Genomic DNA, 19,564 nt, shown 5'->3' with positions numbered 1-19,564 from the left:
AATGATTATTTAGTTGTTTCAAGGTAACATGCATTTCTGTAGAAATGAAAGAAATACTACATGAAAATTTAATGAATCCTTCCAAATAGGCTCATATTGCCCTCTGTTACTTTCCCAGAATTTATTTTTCATTCTTTTTATCATGTAGTTCTAGAACATTATTGTTGTCAGACTGTTCTTTTTAATTTATATCCCTGTGTCCTGGAGAACCATAGGCAGTTCGTGTGTCTGCAAACTTGGTATGATACCTAGACTAGCGTAGTCAGAAAGATGCAAAGCAAACTGTACCCTGATTAAAATAAAATCTGAAAAGAACCACAGAGTACAGTGGGATTTAATTGCTATATTCTTTTATAAAAAAAATATTATTGCAACGCATATCACTTGTAAAACAGCATCTTTGCAGGCTGAAGTTGCTTCAGGTGTTGGTGGATAGCATTGTTCCTTTAGCTAATGCCTTGCAGTAGTTTCTCTTCATGCCTACTTTATTAGAAAATAAGCTGAGGGAGCATCTGGATCTGAAAGTTTGTGGAATAGCTGATATTGGAAGGGACCTCTAAAATTCATCTAGTCCAACCTCAATTCCCAAAAGTTATATTTTATTTAGTCAAACATGCAGTATTTTTTAATATATCTTACACAGAGATTTGTGGAACTAAATTGAACAAAAGCCCAAATATTGTTGTTTTTCTGACATTTTTTATAATTTATGTTTGTTTAAGGCTTTGAATTCTTTTCCATTTTATTTAAATCAATAAAGTAGCCAGGTAGCTGTATTTGTCCTATTACATATATGTCTGGCAAGAAAAGAAGGAAACACTAGGAAAGAAAATATTTTATTATAAAGCGCATAATAAACTCTTTTAAGGAGATTTAGAAGGTATTGTCAAAATTCTGAAATAACATTTGAAATTCTTGTAGCAAGTGAGCATTTCCACAGGGAAGGTCAGGCTTTTTCAGGACCATCAAACTTTGCATAGATTTGAAGTTTTTTGGGTGATGCCACCTTTGTTTTCTCCTGGCATAATGATAAGGTGGCCCATGATCATGGTCTTTGCTGTGTACGTATGACTATTAATAGCAAATGAGGAAATCCAAGCACTGGGGATAGAAACTCGGAGCTCTTTTTAGGATTCTTCATTGCTTTATTTTGCCTTAGACAAAGTAAAGACCAGGAGCTGAGATCCTGCTCTCACTGAGTCACTTGCAGACGTACACTGACTTGTAATGTGAAGTATAGCCCATAGACATTTCAGAGTACTTGCTCACACTTCCTGGAGCTCTTATAGTCCAGTTGGCTTTGAGAATGTTTGGCCTTGACAGAGATGTTAAAAATGACTGAACTGCTGGAATAAATCTAATTTGGTGGTCATCTGCCAGTTTAGTGTATGTTGATCTGGTGGTACCCTTGCCAGTTATTTTTGCATTCTCTGTGGAATGGTCTTTAAGGATTTCAAGTTAAAGATCTCACAAGATGGCACTCAGCCAGAACATCCTTCATAAATTTTGTTCCATACACCTTTCTGGCTAGTCAAAGCCATGAATGCATTTATTAATATATTTTCTTTCCCTTGTAAGCCCAGCCTGAGACGAGAAAGAATGCTCTCTTTTCCATTAGCCTTTAGGAAAATTATTCCCTTTCTCTCAGTCCCCTCTCTTAATGTGTTCTTAAGTGGTCATGCTTCTAGTAATGCTGTCAGGAGAAATACTTCTGCAATTTTCTCTGACCTTTTTGCTCTTCTTCATATTTTCCCATTAGTCTCAACCAATAAAAAACTAACTAAGCTTGACTTTTAAAATGAAATCTGGCCAACGTCTCTTTGGGAATCACTGAGACAAAAAAGTGTGTGATATCTGGGAACAAACTAATTAGACAAGAAAGTTTTTAGGGAATATTTTTATGACAAACACAGTATTTAATATTTTCTTTCTTACAGAACTAGAGATAGCTATGAAACTTGGAGGAAGGATGGTTAAGTTCAGAACAAACCCCACATTTTATAGATCATTACACATATATGGAAGATAGCTGACAGGCCTCCCTTTGTATTACTGTTTTCCGCCTCTTCCTGTCACAAATCCCAGGTTACAACCCATGAGAGTCATTTGAGTGAAAATTGTTCTTCATGAACCTCGTTCCATCTTTTAGCCTATTTTACTTCATGCAGGAATCTTTCTCTATATTGTACAATTTAATTATTATGAGTACCTATTCATGTATAGGTAGGAGAATTAGTGTACAATACAGAAAACTGCATCTTTCAGTATTGGATTGCTGAAACATTAAAAAAAATATGATAACTCAAAATAAAAGAAATTAAGTGCATTTTTGTTCTTTTCATCCTACCTATCAACATTAAATATATGGGGGTTTCCTTCAAATTAGCTTGATACAGCACTGAAGTATGTAAATAATGCGTATGCAATATACTCTTCCAGCAGCAAGTTGTGCTATGAAGGACTATCTATATGACCAAGAAAGCAGATTGGCTTGAAAGTGAATTCTTGTAGCTTGTTTTAGGGATTACATTTTGCCTGAAGAATCTGAAATTGCCAAAGAAGATAAAAACAAAAGGAGATTATTATACTACATTTACCATTGTCAACACTGAGAATAGAGAAAAATACCATGCAGACATGTCCAGGATAAATGATGTTTGCAACAACTTTTTCAAAAAACCATCAAGACAAACGCTTTCAAAGCTGAAGGTCTATTTTTAAGATTATTAAAATAGGAAAATTACGCTGATTGTCAGTTATCTGGAATTGTCAGTCATTTGTGTGACTGTACTTGGCGGTATTAAATGTGGCAAAGCTTTTCTGTTCCCTGTTATTGTTGTGCCACGAATGACAATGTATTGCCTCAGTGAATAACAGGCTGCTGGTCTGATTTAACTCACTTCTGAACAGCCTTCTCTCTGCAACCCATGTGGGAAAAGACTGGGAGGTGGCAGTGGAATTGGCTGCCTTTCACCTGCCAAGCTCTCCTGTGTATTATCTTGCATGTGTGCCAGAAAGACAGAATTTTATCTAGCATATGCACTTATGAATTAAATTGTGGTGAAGTTGATCCAAACAAAAAACCCCAAAACATATCAGTATTACTGTAAAAAGATTTGAGTACTCAGAGAAGGGCTTAAACCTCATGCCAGTCCTGTACACAATGATTAATTTATTTATGTGGGAAGCAATTACTGTTGTCACCGAAGTGAGTTGAAATGTTATTAAAAATGGTGGTATTGTGCTCTATATCAAGAACAGAGCATATTTTTTAAGTTCAAAAATCTCTTGTAACTGAAGGAGTGCAGACTGTAGCTTGACATAGTTGCATTCATCCTTCTACCAAAGTGATCTGAAGTTCCTCTTTACAGTGATTTAATAAAAAAAATGTGCATTAAAATTTGCACATCTGCTTGTGTAGGACTCAGTGCCTTGAAAAGCAGTTTGTATCTTTTATTTAAAAATCACACAGATCTGTCATTTCCTACTGAAAAGGCAATACAGTAACATGTTGTACTAGTGAATTTAATTATACATATATAGGACATGGAGAAGACTCAGATAGACATAATATTTGCCTTTATAGTTCACTGATCAATTGGTATGTTGTTACGTACTCTGATTTGATAATAGCAATTACACACTCCAGTAATGGAAGGTACTCCACAGGAGCTGTTTCTGCCTCTCAGGTTGTGATGCTCTGCAGTTGAGAGTTGGTGGACTATAACAACATTTTTAGAGTTGTTAGACTAATTGTGTAAATCCTTCTGGGGTTAGGGATCATTGACTAGTAAGGCTGTTGTACAACAGCTCCTTAGGACCTTTTCTAATCCAGGATCTAGCTAGCTGTGTTGGTGCTCTGCAGTCAGGTTGAATATTTCTTCTAATATTCTGGGGTTAACCTTACCCTGTAGAAAAGCAGCAGGGAAATAGTACTTGCAGTTTTGAATAAGGAGATTCTTGTTTTTTAAGGTTGTAGATGCCTGCCATCCCAGTCTCTGGATTCTTTCTGTATGCTAACTCAAGTAGTTCTGTTTAAGAGACAATAACAAGAATACTCAGACTCCAGACTTAACACTACTTGAACGTAACCTAGGCTAAAGCAGAACTGCTTTCCTGCTACCTGGAAAAATGAGTAGTACTTCCTCTCCAAGATTATGTACCGTTGTTTGCCTCTTTTGCATAGCAAAGGCATTTAGTCAAAAACTAAAAGTCACCTTTACAGCTAACTCACTTGGAGAATACTGATTTTAAAAGGGAAATCATTCAATATATGTGACTCAAAGTCTGTTAAAATGCAGCCTTTTAAACTTCATAAGTGTCACGAGTGAGGAAGACATGCCACCTGCAAAAATAATGAAACAAGTTGTTCATTCATATTTGTTGCAGGACGTAGATGCCTAAGAAAATACCAGAAATTCTGATTTCAATTTACTGCCCTGTGTTTATAGCTGCACTTCAGTTTTATCACAGTACAGTTAGTTGTTTGAATAATGGTTCATCAGTGTGAGCATGGGGAAGTCGCAGTATGGCCCTTAGTGCTGTAATACGCTTATGAAAAAAGATCTCTAAAATACAGTTACACATTTGATAAATTATTCAGAATGGAAACAGAAGCTTTAAGCCACTCATTGTACTTTGTATCTTTGCAGCAATTGTTGCACAAATTTCACAAAGCACAACAAACATATGCAAGGATATAATTTGAGAGAGAGTTTCTCTTACTTTGGTGATAAATGCATCCTCCATTGTGCAATAGAAATATGAAGTGCTCAAATCCTTTTTTTATACTTCTAGTCTGAAACAGCTGCTGTACGTGATTCTGGGAAAATGATGTGCAATACTCAGTTTGAATGATTTATTTTTCCAAGATTTGTGTTTAAGAAGAGCAGTTGAAGACATTAGTCATAGTCTCCAATCAGAAACACAATGATGACTCTAACCTGTGTTACATGGCAAGTGCAGCATAGGCTCCATACAAGAAAACATTCCAGGGGTTCAGAGGTGTCTTTTAATCCAGACCTGAACATTGTGTTCCTGAAACTAGCTCTGCAGATCTATGAATTATGAAGGCTGTCTGGCTGGTCACCATGCCCAGAATTTTTATATAGATTATTGGTTTTTTAAAAAAATCTTCATATCTTGTTTTGTTACCTTCTTTCAAATAGTTGTAAATTTTACCTTGACTGTCCTTGTATTCCCAATTTTATTTCATCTTTTTTCAAGGATTAAGATCCCATGATCTATGTCTGCTGGTTTTTAGTTTATGCTTACAAAGTGCTAGAAACATCTCGGTTGTAGAACTTATTTCTAGAAGATTTTTAGAAAGGTTCCTCAGTAAAAAGAACAGAATAATTTGAATGCTAGCATTTGGAATTACTGCAATTGTGTGTTGATTAAACAGTTTCAAAAAGCAGAGTTTCAACACTTTTTCTATGTACATACAGCATCTGAGCAAATTTTCAGGGGTACTGTATGTAGATTTAAAAAATCTGTACTGGAAATGCTGTGAGTTGTCAATGCTCACATGTTTGTTATTTAAGTGGTGGAGAGCACTTTGAGCAATGGAGTGCAGAATTATCCAGTAAGGGATCTCCTGATTCACCCAGGAATGTAATTTATGCAAGGGATATATGTGTGAAATGTACATCATCTTGCAGGGAATCTTTGGTTCACTTTTGTCAGATTGTTCCTTTGATGACTGAGTGAGGAAGTATTTAATATTAGAATTTAAACAGTCATCTTATCAAACTTCTTTCAGAAACGTAATAAAATAATACTGATGCTTAAGATTTCAATCTGAGTTTTTGACATGAATTTTTTTTGTATCAAAGTATGTCTTTTGCATTCTCAGTTCACCAACATTTTACACATTTTCTGTTTCAGTTTCACTTGATTTTTTTTTTTTTCAGTTGATAGATTGACAATCCCATTACAGAGTTCTATTAACATATATGCTTGACAGTCAGCTTCCAAGTCTGTTCATTTGGTTAAACAGTCCAAGTCTCGAATATTACTAATTGGTAAAACAGAAGAGGTGAGACTAAGTATCCAGTGCTTTTCTTCTGTATTTGTTAGAAGCAGTGTAACATAGCAGGACACATTTACCAGCACTTCACACCCACTTGTTAATTTATAAATGACTGAACAAAGGACAAAGCAGTGAAAAATCCAGCTTTGCTTTTTAAATAGAAATGATAACTGGTTAGAGAAAACCAGAAATATGAGCTGTGAAACACATTAGAGAAACAAAACTCTGGTGGAAAATATTGTAGTATTTTATAAGTGATTACAAATTATGTTAGTAATGATGTATATGTAGCTAACAAGTTTTAAGAATATACATAGAGACCAAGTTTGACAGTGTACAAATAAAAATGATTCTGATGTTTATTTTGTGAGAAAAGGCAATCAAGGAAAGCAGCCATTTATGTTCTTTACTCTAGATTAATTAAATATGGGTTTTTAAAATAAGATTGATACGATTTCATACAAAACCTACAGTCATACTTTTAAGTGAAATTGATTCCCCAAAATCCAAACAGATGTGTGTGTCTTAGGAAAAAAATAATTTTATTGAAAATAATTACCCACCCTTGGTCTAGAAAGCAAGGACTAGAAAGTGAAGCTCGTTAAGAAAGCAAGAAGGATGTTTTGTTTCCCTTCTTCTGGCTTGACTGATATATTTTTTTTTTGTCTCCTGACATGTTTTCTATAATGTGGACTGCAGAAAAATAGCTGGCAACTTGGCTTGATTTTCTTGCAGCCTTCAGACTTCAAATGCAGATAAAATGTCTACTAATTTCTGCTTCAGTGTTGCCATAGATACAGTTTCTGTGGGTTGTTTTTTTGTTTTGTTTTGTTCTATCTGTCTTTCATCTTACTATCTAACAACTCTTTTTTTATTCTTTATTTTCCATACTTCCCAGTTCTACCCTTGCACCACTTATTCCACTTGCTTAATTTAACCAGGTGTTACTATTATCTTATTTTTTTGTATTTTGGAGTGTTCACTCTTGATGCTTGATATTTGTGTGCTGTAATATTCTGCAGGTAATGTTCAATGTCTCTTCGTATGCATTGAAATATTCTCTCTTTCTACTATTCAAACTCACAGTAACTAACTTTGTTTTGCCCACTATTCCAAGGAATGCCTTCAGGTCTAAATATCCCCCTTTCTACTTCTATTCTGAGGTTGTACCAGATTTCTCTTTGATTCTGTTTGTGGTAAACACACACTGATGCAGTGTAATACCCATTCATTCACACGACACTTTCCCCAATTTTTGTTTCTCCCAGAGGCTCTTCCTGATTTTTCTGTTTATAGTAAATACATACAACAGCAGCAACTCAGAAGGCACTGACTTTGTAGGCTTAATGAACCTACTCATTTGTAGTCATTCATCATTGCTCTTGGATTGCTTATACAGCTGCAAAGAGCAAGACAGTTCAGTGCCTTAAGCTCGATCCCAGCTGCTGCTGGTGAAAATGTTTCATCCCTAGTATTTAAAAAAAACAAATCAGTAATGACTTTATTAGTCCTTCTTAACAGGCAGGCAGATATTTGTTTCCTAATATGCTATATTAAATTTATGATCTTCTGATCTAACATGAATAAGCAAGATGATGAAAGCAGAGCACCCTTGTTTTTCCATGGCAGTTACACCTTTCACTCTAGGGACAGTGGCACTGGGTCTGTGGATACCTTGACTATATACTCATACCATCTTAACTTTGAAGTTCTAATTTATAGATCTAATTCAGAGCTTTGGAGTCCCTTGTATGTCTGCTGAGAGATTTAGATTCCATACTTAGATGCTCTGAAGACCCTTCCATGAAGAGTGACATTTCTTCTTTGGACTGTTTAGGAAACCTCTGATCCTAGTTGGGGTCCTTGATGCCTAGAGTTAGCTGCTGTTTTCTGTTTTCTTATGGACATATTGCATCATGTGGCATGCTCCCATTAAGGAAATAGATCTCGATTATCCTTAAATAAAAGTTGTCATTGATTTTAGTAGAGTTTAAGCTCAATGGAAGTGTGTCTCAAATGACTTTAAATTAGGGCAATATGATAATTTGCTTTTACTACCCAAAGACATTTTTGCTGAGTTGTTTTGTGCTTGGTTTTTTGTATATCAGCAAGTTTTTATTCCGTCTGTTATTCTGCCCTACTGGGCATTTATTCTGGACTTTGCCCAAGTGTTGGGAGAAGTTTCATGTATCACCTTACTCCTCAATTATTTATATTCTGACTTTTTTTGTTGAAGCAATGATTTAAGTTATGTAAAAATGGATAGATACAAATCCAAGATTGATATGGTTGAAGGATGAGATTGAATAGCAGTGTGCTTTTTGTGCTATTGCTTATGTATGGGCTGAAAGCAAGGGAAAAATGCTTCTGTGAATTAGAGCGACTGAATTTTACAAACTGCTTTGAAAGAACTGATTCTCACTTAAATAAGAGGGTGGGGGGGACTGTTCCTTTGTTGTCATGTTGGGCCTGAACCACAAAACTAAGTCAGCCACAGGCATCTCTGGGAAGGGATTCTTTCTATTCCCAGTTAACTGTTTAGGAAACCTAGGATGAATTTATAGAAACAACAGCTCCAGGATATGTGTTTTCACACCATCTCTCCAAGAGGGAAGCTTCATATCAGCTTCACTCTGTTGTACCTGTGTCTACTCATGGAGCAAATGCTTCCAGGTAATCCTTCCAGTTACACGGCACCAGAGACAATCTCTTTATTTCACTGTTACGTTGCTTAGCTTAATTTTTCCTCAAATGAGTTACTCCTAATGTACTTAGGTGTCAGTGGGAAAAGAAACAATCACTAGATTCAGTACTTTTGCTTTGAATGCCTTTACCTTCTTCATAATAACTTAATAAAATGGAAATAGGCAGAAATGAAAAGATATCTTAAGTTGATCTTGGTGATAGTTCAGAAACGTGTGTATGTACAGTATGACTTTTGGGCTTTTTTTAAGAAATGAACAAAATTCCTTGACAAAGGATTCTGCCTTTCAACATACTTGGTGGGCAACCTGACTTCTAAACAAGCAGAGGCTACAGAGACTATTTTTTTTCCTATTTCTCTGTTACTGACCTTGTAAAAGGCCTATTAAGAAAGTCAGTGTAGATCACTTTGACCACAGTCTCAATTTATGAGACTATTATCTCACATAATCCAAATAGGTAGTGTTACTGTGCACTTTGTGCTACAGTTCTTCTTTTGTGCTCAATAAATGACTAGCTGCATAATTAACAAGTATTTATATAGAAGCCCTGAGTTTAGTTAATGTTTCTGTGGGTGAGAATCTGATAGTACCAAAACCAGTACATAGAAAAAAAACCCCATAGAATAAAAATCTAGAAGATTATAGGAAAGGTTAGACCTGTTTGAATAGCAGAGGTATGGTGATTAAGACTCTAGATATTCTCCAATGCATTAATCATGATAATGTGAGTGGTAGCATGAAGTTCTGATCCTCTCTTCCTGGGCTGTAACAGAGCCTGAAGTCTCCAGTTGTGAAACCGCTGGCTTGCATTATCCAGTGTGGTGATTTCAGTGCAAGTATCTAAATGTTCACATTTCTGTCTTGATTTTCCTCTCTATCTCCTGTTAGTTATAGCTATATTTTCCTTCTCAATTTGTCCTTGATTGCTTTTCTCCCACATTTCTCTCCCAAGTATATGCTACTGTCATAGTTTAATGCCGTAGTGTCATACCTTTTGCATGGTCTACTTGCTATATCTTCCTATTATAACATTATTTTTCCTCTAGTGATACATCTGATTGGTATCCACCACTTTAAAGAATGCTTCAGTTTTACTCTCTCTAAGGACTTTATGAGTGTTTACTTTGGGCAAAGAACAGATTATGCTATCATGTTGTAAAATCCCAATAATACTGATAAATACATCTAATGGATTGAATTCTGTCCCTTTTTAAATAGAAGACCATTGAACTGGTGTCTTATTGCAGTGGGTTTATTAGAAAGGAAAAGTGAAATTAAAAAGCTGAAATAAATCTAACTGTGTAGAGTAGAAAATTAGAAAAATCAGCCTGTCCATCTAGAAACTGTTTGCAGTTTCCTTTTGCTCTGCTGACAATAATGGGGTCACGCTAGTGTGAAAGCTAAATCAATAAAATCAACAACAAGCCGTCTGAGTGGTATAACATGCATGGCATAGAATATTGGGAATATGTCCCAATAAAATGAAGCCACTATTGTTGCAGTATAGGTAGGGGCCAGAAAATATATTGGTGGTTATTTCTGTTTCTCTGAACATGATTGATATACACTGCTTGTGTTTTGCTTGTAGTATGGGGTTATTGATAGGGAATTAACATGTCAGATAGCTTTTCTCTTAATTTATATCTTGTAATGTCTTTTATTTTCTGCATGTACTTTGCCGCTGCAGTAGTTGCTTTTGGTGAGCTTGACCTTGGACTGCCTACTTTATGTGGCACACTTGAAATCTATTGGAAACAAAACTTTAGCATATAATGAGGCATATAATGTTTTCTAGTGGGGTGTTGGGTAAAGATAGCCGAGTCTGCGGTCTCCATGTGTGGACCAATACCCTCAAAATCCTTCTACCAGCTCTGTGCACACCCAGCTGTGCAAATTGGGTACAGATTATGGAGAAGCAAATAATATGGGGCCTGCATAAAGACAAATGATACGTGGTATTGAGTCTCAGATGACAGAGGCAGAGCTACAGAAATGTTTTTGAATTTCTTCTTGCAAAACTGGAAGCTGCTGCTGGCAGGGCATCACTGTGAACAGTTCTGAAGTTCACCTTGTGGGTCCCAAATGGTCTGAAAGGTTCACAAAGCATCTGTCTTCAGGTGCTTTGAGAACAGGCTGTGTTACCTGACCATGTCCAGTTTTCTACACAGGCCAGGTTGCTTTTTTTCTCGCTTAATGTGTGCAATTGTGTGCTGCTGAATGTAGAGATGAAGGTCATATCTGGTTGTTGTAGTTGTAGAGTTGGGCTTTCTGACAGTTGTACAAAGGTCAGGCTGCTTGTTCTTTTATTATGTGTCTTGAGTGTAAATAAATAAATGAAATACAGTGAGGCAAAAAATCCCAAACTATAGGAGTTCAGAATATCTTTTCAGATGAAATGGCACTTTATTCCCATACAAAATGTTGCATACAAGAACACAAAGAAACATACCAATTTGGCTTCTTTTGAAAATGCTCTCTTAGGACTGCCAACTTGGATAGCAACTGAAAGAAGCAAGGGCAACCATTGATTGTTGGACATGATGTGACAGCTAGAGTGCTTTCTTTAAAGGAGAAGAAAGTTCCTCAATAGCTCTACTCCATCACTAAAAATTGCTACAGAAAGCAATTTGCTGTATGCTGCCCAGAATTAATAAATTGAGTTATTGATGTAGGATCCAGGTCACAGCCTAAAGTGGAGGGAAGACTTTGGGGCAGAGTGTCTTGTTCAAAAAGTATTTTCTGGGGAAAAACTCTATTTTCTCTGAGATACACAGCTCATATTGACTCTGCACTTGAGATAATGAATCTTTTTTTGAAATTGAAGTTTCTGTGTATTAGTAAGAGTGTAATGTATGGAGACTGAGACTGATAATGGTACTAAGTAATAATCCTATTTAAAACACTAATTACTTTGTTTAGACTTATGTGGGGAAGAAAAGAACAGTTTCCCACATCATCAACATGAGTATCAGTAGAAGTACAGGGTGTGCTTAGTACCATTTAGGATGACCTTCATTTTGCTAACAGCTCTAATTAGGCGATGTTTTGTAAAAGCTGACAATCGTTTGTGTTTGCATTACTACAGTACCTTGTGGATTCTGTTTATCTGCACTTTTGTGACATTTGCTCTTTCTTTATAATTTTTGTTTTAAACACTGATTTTAATCCCTTGAGCAGATGAAACATCCAAGTGCCTCCTGATGTGGGTGCTAGAAGAGTCCTCATTAGGGCTTTGTGTTCTGTCCCATGGCAGTGTATATCCACCTATCACAGCCAGGGCCATAAGGGCAGTTCCAGAGGAGGAAGAGACATCAGCTGCATCAACTTCCTGAAGCAGCGTACCATAAGGTCTCCTGACACTAATGCTTTCCTAGGAAGGAGGTGATCATATACCTGGGATAACATAGAGCTTTGAGGGATCCAGGCTTGTTTGATGTGCTTTCAGAGAATTTGCTTGTGACTTGGTCATGCTTTATAATTATGTCAAGTTTACCAGATTGAGCTAAAACGTTACAAAATCAGACTTTGCCAGCCACCAACACAATAATTAGAGCAAGATTGGTTCTTTAGGTCCAACAATTTTTTAAGATGTGCTGCATGTTTGTGTAAGCCTAAAGGGGCTCACAGAGTAATTTGAATTTCATTGTCACATTTTCTTCCTTGGTTATCCTGTCTCACTAGTGAAAGTACATCATGTATCTTCTTGTGACTCTTTCAAGTATTGAATTCAATTCTGTTGACATTACTGCTGAGAGATGCACTGTGATTCTAATCCAGAACTTCTTTTGTATCCTTTCCCTTTTTCATGGTGTGTGTACCCTCTGCTTTCCCTTAAAACCACACCTGATCTATGCATGGAACTGATGCTAATTCTAAAAATCTACTTTTTAAAAGTGAAAGTTCAGATTCCCTCGGTTTTTGATATTGTAGGGTCATGAGACTTTAGTGAGGATTATTGTCCATGAAATATGACATTTTTCGTCACTGCTAAGATTCTGTCTAATGTAGAGATTAGGAAGTCAAGCTTGGGTGTACAAACATTAATGAGATTTAATAGGAATTAATTGCTGTTTAAGGAAATAGTCTTGTGTTTTTCTTTTTTATTGTAATTCTAGTTTAACAATCCTATGACTGAATTTCATGTACAGCCAAGATTCTGGATGTAGATTACTCTGAATTTTTCCAGAAAATGTAAAATTGCTCTTTTGGGATTAATTAGGTTTTTTTTTCCTTGCATGCTGTTATACATCATCTTTTATTTATCAAAAGGTAATTTGAAGCTTCCATTCCTTTTCATTTAGTGTGCAAGAAGTTAGTAGCTTAAGGACACTGATATTGAACATCAACTGTAAGGTCATGTATTTTTTTCCCCAGTCAGAAGACAGAGAATTGTTTGGAGACATGGCTCTGAGAGTTGCTCACAGTTTCTGCCACATCATTAGAAATCAAACAATTTGTCACAACCTTTGCAGATTAGGATTAGAAGAAGGAGAGGAAGAAAAATTGATGAAAGGGAAAATAGAGAGTGACTGCAGCCCAACTCTAAGCATATCACTTTATCTGAAGCACTCCCATTACAAACACTTGCTGAATGTTTTTTCTATTCAAGGTTAATAAGAATAAAAAATTGGGTACACTAATCAGATGAAAACTTCATTACTTTGTTTCAGAGACCAAGGCACACATAATTTTAGCCCTTTAAGTCATGCAGTTTAACTTCACAAGGCTAATTGGAAAGTTTGACTTAAAAAACAATAATAATTTTGAAATTTGTATTATTAAAGGTAGTAACATGAAGGGTGCAGAAAATACTTCAGCTTTGAATAGGGTCAAATTTGTTTAAGAACTGACTAAATTATTTTTTTAAATTATGCCTATTTTTACTGAAGATATTTTCAACTCAATAATATATAATAGTAAGGGATATAATTGAGCATGGCAAACGGACCCTTGTGGTCCTAGAGTTAAAGGTGCATTAGTCTTTGTATTACAGTTCTGTGTATTTTACAAGGTAAGATGGTTATAGAAATTGGTTGCAGACTAAAACATATTTTGAAAGGCTGAGACCTGAGATCGCAACTTACAGTTTTAGAAAGGTATTCTGGGAATTACTTAAACAACTGTGGTTTGGTTTTGATATACTGAATTCCCAAGGTCCCCATTAAGGTTCACGGTCACATTAAAGGCAGTTTTTTATAAAGAGTAGGTAGACACAATTCACATGGAAGTAGTTTACAGTCTCACACTCACAGCCAGCAGAGTTGGAATTTAAATAGATGCTTAATCCTGCCAGATTGGGGTCTATCAGTGTATTACTAACTGAAGCATGAGTCTGAAATTCCATTTGGGCATACTGGGGTCTTTGTGTTCACTGGGAGCACAAGGATTACTGTGTCACTCCAGAGGCCAACTCTGAGGTACTTACTGACAGATAGGACTGTTTGGTGCTTGTTCTTTGCTCCTCAGCTGTGCAGGCTGTCTCAGGGGAAGCAAGAGCCAATTCCAAATCTCCACATGTGACCTGGTCACCTCTTTCAATGTGCCCTGGGATGCTGCTGCAAGTGACTCCACTCTAGTGTAGAGCAACTTGGGGAATGGTGTCATGGAAGCCAAAAAATAAGCCGTGTTTCTCAGCTGGGACCTAATTCACTTGAAATGTGTGGCCAAGATGTAAGCTGAGTAAGAAATTAAACTGTTCCCATTGTTTTAGACTCCTCACAAAGCTCTTTGGGTTATCTTTAGCTCATGCTACATGATCTGCAAATTTTCTGTGGCTGAGCAGAACACCCTGTTAGGAAATTCTCTTTAAAATTCACTAACTGTCCTTCAGAAAAGGAGGCCTGGTTGTTTCTTCACTTGGGATTTTATTTTGAGGTGACTGTGATTATTTCATTTGGGATTACTGCTTAGCTGGGCTGAAGACAAATAGGCTAAGATTGTTGCTCATGGCAAAAGCAGGAGAGGTTCTCTGTACCTTGTTCTGTTCCTACCTGTATCTTGGAGGACAAGGGTGTTGGTTTACCCTTGCCATGTGACAGTGTTTTACCAGGAACAAGTAATAGATTTGAGAGCAAGGAACTGAACTTCACATTGATATATTTTCTAAACTATTATTTTCAAAAATGAGCATGAAAACAGTTTATCTTTCAGAGCAAATGAGATGTTACTGTTGCGTTTGGCCTGAGGTATTTATGATTTACTCCACAGCATCAAAACAAAGTATATAAAGAGTTTGTCAGAGAGCCTCAGGTAGTTATCCACTTGCTGCTGAATAAGAGATATCAGATAGGGAGGGATACACAGAATTTTTATATACAAAGAGACATACGTATATAAGGAGCTATGTTACTAGAAATATTTGTCTTTTCATTTAGAACGGTGAAAAGCTTTTATGCTGTGTATTAATTCTTGCAAATTGCTTGCCTATTTAATACCAGCAGCATCTAAACAGTAAGTAATTGCTTATGATAATGAGAGCGAACTAATTTACTAGGATATGTTAATATTCACAATGCACTTTAGAACAGCAGGGTATTCAAAAAATACTACTCTTTTGTTTAACTGCAGTGTTGAGATTGCATTGTTATTACAAATGTGAGCAAGCTCATCACAAAGCCAGCCTCTCATTGAATAGCCATCTTATTGAGACTCCAGCATGTGTGAGCATGGAATGCGTAGTGTCCCTTGAGAAGTAAACAATCTATGAACAAAGACTTAAATAATGAATCTTAATTTCTGATCGATATTCATTGGATGAACATTTATAAGACAGACAGACTTCTTTCCCTCATGACTTGTAAAATTTAATTTAACAAATTTCAAGACAAATAGCATGCCATCACTTTTTTAATATTTTGGTGTCTTAAATGGATTTACTCCTTGTGAGAGATGTAGAAACTTTTCTAGAAAGGCTTTATGTGAATCTGTGAAAGAAATACCGTAGTGCAGGAATCCTCATTTCTTGGGAAATGTTCTGTTTTGTTTTGGGTTGAGTTGGGTTTTCTTAGCAAACTTAGAGAAATGCTTATTAAAAAATGTGTTTTTTCTGAGCACATTTCTGTGCAGAATAATTTCCCATGTGCATTTGTACTACTTATAGTGCTAAAAGGTTCTTACATCTTTGTGTATGTTACTAAAAAGTGCTGTATTAAAATATGGCTTCCAAAACTAGCAATTATAATTTTCTCCAGCCAGACCTTTGGAAGTGAAGGGCGGGCCTACACAAAATCACTGCTTTAATTAGTCTTCAGAAGGTGATTAACTGCTCACCTTTGTTGCATCCACAAGCGAACTAAGTCATACGTAATAGTACTTGCATATGATAAGTCAGAGTTGACACTTGAGTTAGTCCTTGTTGCTGTCAATGAACAGCTTAGACCCAAAAATGTTTTGTCAGGTTCTCTCCAAACACCATTGTGGAATCCAGTGGTTAAACCATGCTCCCTAATTAGTCAACTATGTAAAACTGTGAAAAACATAACATGCTTACTTTTCACTGCAGTTCTTTATCCTCTGAAGCTGGCAGTGAATTGTTGCTTACAGACAACAGCATAAGAACTTCACAAAGAAGAATGATAACAATTATCATAATGACGGGGCATGTAGCGTTTTTATGCCAGAGCACAACGGGAAATCTATTATGTAGTAGAACAGAAAAAGTAGGATGGAAGTGAATTGGCCTGACCTGGCTGACCCCTGTTAACTGTTTCTACAATGGTCTAATTAAGCTTAGAGATTCAAATATATCTGGATCTGTGTACCCCTATTTAACACTATTTGTTTCATATGCAAATTTGATAACATAAGTAAACATTGTCCCAAAATCAGTCCTTGAGATAATGACTATAGCTGCTTGCTGATTCTTAGTTTTGGGCTTCCCTTGGGCCAACCAACAAGATGCTTTTACATCATATTCCTCTTTCATCTGGTAGTTTACTGAGGCTTGATTACATGTAATAGCAGTGAAGAATAGCCTTTTCATTAAAATCTGAGGATTTAAAAAATCAGTTATTACTCTGTATATCAAATGAAATAAAATGTCATGAATTTTTGGTCTTGCTCATACTTGGAGGCAGCAAGACAATACAATGCTACAAAACTGCAGTTAATATTTAGCCTGCTCATCAGGCCTTCCCTTTGCCATATTGGCCTCTGGGATGCCTCTCACAACTGAACAGCTGCTTCAGTGGTGGATCCATGTGCTTCAGGGAGGCTTTAGCTCTATGCTTTTCCAATGATTTAGGATATTTGATTTCATTTTTATCAGAAGAATGGTTGCTATTTTGAGTTTCAGGATGTAGCATCTCTAAGAACTATCTGTATGTCTATTTGAAAATGTCCAGAAATGCTACCACACTATTTTGTCTGCTAACAATTAGTAATTGTGAGTAATCAGTAAGAGAGCATGCATACCACGGAACCTCTTACCCTTTTCTATCTTTACAGTCAACATCAAACTTAATTGCATATTGTCCATAATACAACTTTCTATTTTCTGAACAGGCTTAATCTCAGCAAGCTCTGTAAGTTGCAGTGTTGCCAGTACCATCTTTCTGCTGCAATAGTGGCATCTTATCTCAGTCTAGCATCTGACATCCTTATTGTGCTTGCATAATTTTTCAGTGAATTTAGCAGGCTTGCAGTCAGTATTGCTCTTATTTTCAGCATGTTATATATGTCTTCTAAGAGTTTTACTGCTTTTGAGAGCTCTGTAAGTATTTCAGAATTTCTCAAGAGTAAATTATGAGATGCACAATTCAGCAAGGAAGATAATATAGTCACTTAAAAATAACTGAGTTAATGCAAGATAGGTTAGCTGGTGTATTGTATTAGCAGGGAAGCCAATAAGAAATAAAGACTTTAGCCTAGAAGCATACTAGACATTTACAGCCAGTCTCCTGTCCATTTAACATAATTAAATAATTTAAGACCAGCTATTTCAAATGTTTGTATCCTAATTTAAAGGAGTTTGATTTTTAAAGGTTGCCAGAAATGTTGCAACACTTCTGAGAATCAGGATACTGCTGTAGATGCTTGAATAAAAATATAACTTCAGGCACTCTGTTTGCATGAAATAATGACTTTTGAAAATACTATTATATTATTTCTTTGGAAAGTATATTGCTGTTTGATGGACCTATGCAGAGAAAATTTAATTTTGGATTTTTGGATTTTCTTCTACTGTTTTTTGGCCTATATGCACATCTGTGCAGATCCGCGTTTCTGGGAAATGTTCGGATCCTGGTGCATAAGCAGTTTGTCTTAAACTTATAGGCCTCCCAGTTGAGTCAGCAAGCTTAACAACTCAAGTTACTTAGCTTACAGAATTTCTACCTTTTGCCAGGTATCTATTGAGTTTGGAAGGTCCCTGGACTGGAACCACTGAATGATTTCACTTAGGCCACCAACAGATGGTAACAACATTTGGTCTCTATCAAACTGCGTAGTATTTGAGCTAATGTCCTAGTTTCTGCATCCTGTTACAAATCCCTTCAACCAACTAGCCCCTTAACTGCATTCATTTTGTATGTTGGCACAACTAATAAGTTATAAGAAGCATATCAGTGCACGTGCAGTCCATTTATTTCAATGGAATTTAATGTAACAGTAGTTAAATTGAAATAAAGCATCTTGATACTTACCAACGTAAGGAGTGTGGGGACCAGAACAGTTCTATTGTTTTCAAGAGTACTTGAGTTTACTAATTTCAGTCTGATAATACATTTACATTCTATCTGTCTGAAAATATTTTTTATCTCATTGCCTTCTTATATGTGTTCACTGACAATGCAATTTCCACTTTTCTAGACACTGTTCAAGAAATTTATCTTGAACTGTATGTTGACAAGATTATAGGAAGGAATAAAAACTTCCCTTATTTATAGACATTTGACTTTTAATTTCCATCTGACTTTTTGGCAAGCTTTCAGGAGCAGACATGTTGTATCCCTGTTACCTTTAGTAGAGTTATAATGGGTTAAAATGTTTCATGTTGACTGCAGTATGACATTTAAAGCAGGGTTTGATTTCAGAAATATATAATTTTCTAACCATCTGCATTACATAAAGGTGCAAGGCAATAATGGGGAATTACTTGGCTTACATTTCACACAGAAATGTTCTAAATTCACTTTGAACAGCCATCCATACTGGAAAAGTGGTAGATAATAGGCAATAGGCAGCTGGTAACATTTTTTAACTGAGAGATTCTGGAGAAGAACAATAATTTTCTTTTCCCAGTCTGTGTCAGACTTGTGTTAGAAAGTCTGTACCCTTTAACAAAGCAAAGAATCTTTTTGTTTGTTTGTTTTTTATAAATGAACATGTTAATAAGATAAACAAACACTGGAACATTTTTACTATGGATGTTTCAAATATTATATTAAAAAAAATGACAGAATCAGTGACTAAATAATTTCAAGTCTACTGGTATTCAGTAAATCAGTTCATGTTTGTTAATAAGTCAGATGAACATATACTCTAATTTCTACATTTTCTTTGGAGTCCTTTCCGCTAGCTCTTGCTTAGCTAAGGTCCTTCTCAAAATTATATTAATTTTACACACAATTGAAAGCTCTTAGTTTGATGTGCCTACTCAAACCAAGTAGTACTTTACTCCAGTTAAGTGATATAGTCTAAATCAATGAGGTCATTTGAGATGTAAGATGCTGCTTGATTTGAGTAAAGATATTAGAATCAGTCTAGTTGGAAAATCCTTTAAATTATTTGAAACTTTTATTTTAAACCTCTGTGTAATTTACGATGGTAAAAATAATAACTTGTAATACTGATGCTAAGCTGCATAAGAGTTGTGCTTTATAGGCATACA

General features: G+C 35.9%; 1 protein-coding gene across 36 annotated transcripts in view; it reads left to right on the top strand.

Annotated features, from left to right (window-relative positions):
• Positions 1-19,564, top strand: part of NRXN1 (neurexin 1) — a 759,121-nt gene that overhangs the window by 499,802 nt on the left and 239,755 nt on the right. Inside the window, exon 1 of one of the 36 annotated variants that reach the window (XM_051616143.1) lies at positions 18,132-18,149. The exons of the other annotated variants lie outside the window; for them this stretch is intronic. The gene's annotated coding sequence lies outside the window, so the exon portion shown is untranslated. Of the gene's footprint in view, positions 1-18,131; positions 18,150-19,564 lie in introns of those variants that run through there. 36 annotated transcript variants of the gene reach the window in all.

This window comes from Apus apus, chromosome 3 (genome assembly GCF_020740795.1).
Source record: "Apus apus isolate bApuApu2 chromosome 3, bApuApu2.pri.cur, whole genome shotgun sequence".
Taxonomy (NCBI): Eukaryota; Metazoa; Chordata; class Aves; order Apodiformes; family Apodidae; genus Apus; species Apus apus.
This window is presented reverse-complemented; position numbering and strand designations above follow the sequence as displayed.